General features: G+C 35.6%; 1 protein-coding gene across 3 annotated transcripts in view; it reads left to right on the forward strand.

Annotated features, from left to right (window-relative positions):
• Window positions 1–2,655, forward strand: part of RIC1 (RIC1 homolog, RAB6A GEF complex partner 1) — a 169,676-nt gene that overhangs the window by 1,290 nt on the left and 165,731 nt on the right. The window lies entirely within an intron of this gene.

Genomic DNA, 2,655 nt, shown 5'->3' on the forward strand with positions numbered 1-2,655 from the left:
CCCCCCCCCCGCCCCAAAGAAGGCAGTAGTAATCGACGTCAGAGTGGACTTTTTCTCTTTTTATAGCTGACTTGTCCGCGTGGAAATAGGTTGTGACCTTGGCTCTATTACATCTGCGTGGCACAGTGGCTTTACTGACTTGAGTTAAATTAGTGAAAACCCTCAGCTGTCCGTACTGACCATTTGAATATTTATATAAAGTCCTTGACTCTTCTCACACACAGCCCTGGTAAACGTGATGGAATTTAGATATTTCTAGTATCTTTTTTATGTGACTGTCATAGTTAGGCTGTAAATCAGACTATTTGCCACGAAGTTGGGGCCGATTTAATTTTTAAATATGTATCAAAATAGGTTGTTACATAACCAGCAATGTGACTGTTCAGTCTGGTGCTTGATTTCATTTTCGAATATGTATATTGTATATCATTTGGTTTTTAAATGAGGTACTAATTCATTTACATTGTGTAGGCAGTAGAATAATTTTTATTTGCTTGGTTGTATATAACTATTATTTTTAAAGTACATGCAGAAAAAAATAATTATAACTTGAATGTTAAATTGTCTTCTGAGTTTAGTAATGACTTTCACTCTAATGTAACAGCCTAAAATTTAACTATCTCTAAAAAGGTAGACCTAATTTAAGTTGAGGAAGCAGAACTAAATATGAGGGATGAATAGACCAGAAGCCTGTAGGTTACTTTATTGCTCTATAAAAGAAACAGAAATGTGCCTCAACTTTCTTAGGGATATTGTGAGTATTAAAAATATGTTTTTTTTGCTTTTGCAGTTGGATACTATGTAAATTAGGCAGTTATGAAATTTAAAACAACTCCTACACCTTTCTTTAAACTTCCATCCTACACACAGATACCTACTTTCTACGAAGTCCTGGGGTTACTACCATTAAGTACTTTCTACGAAGTCCTGGGGTTACTACCATTAAAACCCACTGTGCAAAGTTATGTCTAGAGACTCTGTGGGTTCACAAGTATGAGGTGAAATGAAATGCAGGAATACCATAGGGGAGGCTGCATGTTATGGTTAACCTTGATCTCTGGCATCAGCTTCATCACTTTAAAAATCAAGTATTGGATCAGATGGTTTTAAGATTTGTGATTATATAGCTGGGATGATGGGAAACAGGTGCCAGACTACAGCTTTGAGTCTCTTCTGCCTGGAATATGCCTTTTTTCACTCTGAAAGTTTTTTTGGGCTGTGTGTGTGTGTTTAATTTCGAAACTTAACTGAAACTAAGTTAAAATCAGTTAGCAAACTCTTTTAAAAGTGAAAACACTTCTAGCTAAATTGAGTTAGCACTTACTGCACAATTTAGAGTGAATTGATTTAAAATGTTCACATGACAACATGAAAGCTTTGCTTTTGGAGAGATACTGTACATACAAGTAATTTATAGAATAAAGAACACTGAAGATCTAAGGAAAGGTTTAATGGAGTTGAGGTCTTAAAAGCTGCTTGAGGGCGTTTGGAGACAAGGAGACACATGCACGAAGAGGTGAGGATATAGTACGATTTGCTTATTTGAAATTTTGTTGGGTCTCTCTTAGCAAGTTAAAGTCACTTAGGGATGAATTTTTAAAAAGAGAAAATGTGCATTTAATAGTCTAAACTGTTTTTTTTTAAGTGTCCAAAAGAATTGCTGTGTTTAAAATGTTAAAATTAGTCATGAGACTAATTAAAGTAAAATCTCTAAGAATAACTTCCGTGCATTTTATGGGTCTTTCAGTGAACTTTTTTATACCTCTTACAGTTACTATTATGTACTCTGTGTGTCCAGTTGTAGTATCAGTTTTATAGAGTCATAGCTCTTTAAAATTCTTTCCTAACTCCAAAATTGAGAGGAGCTCAAGTGTGGGGAGGGGCAGAAGGAGAGGGAGAGAGAATGCCAAGCCGACTCCCTGCTCAGTTGTGTGGAGTCGCCCGTGGGGATCGATTCCACGACCCTGAGACCATGACCTGCGCCGATATCAAGAGTCTGATGCTTAACCAGCTGAGCCATCCAGGCGCCCCTTGATATGTTTGTGAACAAAAGATTTCCTACAGATACTCACTTTGCTTTATTTCATTTTTAGTGTGAAGGTGTAACTTGTTTTCAGTGTAACGTGTTGATGTAAATTTGTTTTCTCTACTTTGTGATTCTACTTAGAAGTTCTAAAAACTGCTCAGGAGTGTATAACGGGGATCATCCATATATTTTGGAACCCCAAAGGTGCTCAAAAAATGGTTTAGCACATATATGTTAGGTTGGGGTGGTAGGGGTATGACTTAATTGATGGAGCAGTTGACAATGTATTTCTGCTAAGGGTATTGTAAAAGGACTAGTTTCAGCTTTGGGATTGAAGTTGCTGCTTAAATCATGTTATGATTTCTGACTGACCCATTTATGGTGGTTGTGGGATATTGTGTTTTGTACTGTACTAGAGAGCCTAGAATTATTTCTCTAATATACTGTTGAATTATGAATATTAAAGTCCACATATGTGAACCACAAAATGACACCTTAGAATGCTGTAATTCTAAATTAGTCTTATCTCAGTTTTCAGGTCATTATTTCATATATATATATATATATATATATATATATATATAAATAAATCACCCTTAAAGTATTTTTGAACACCTTCTGTGAAAGAT

Source organism: Callorhinus ursinus, unplaced genomic scaffold (assembly GCF_003265705.2).
Source record: "Callorhinus ursinus isolate GAN/ISIS: 27379988/994484 unplaced genomic scaffold, GSC_fseal_2.0 scaffold28, whole genome shotgun sequence".
Classification (NCBI taxonomy): domain Eukaryota; kingdom Metazoa; phylum Chordata; class Mammalia; order Carnivora; family Otariidae; genus Callorhinus; species Callorhinus ursinus.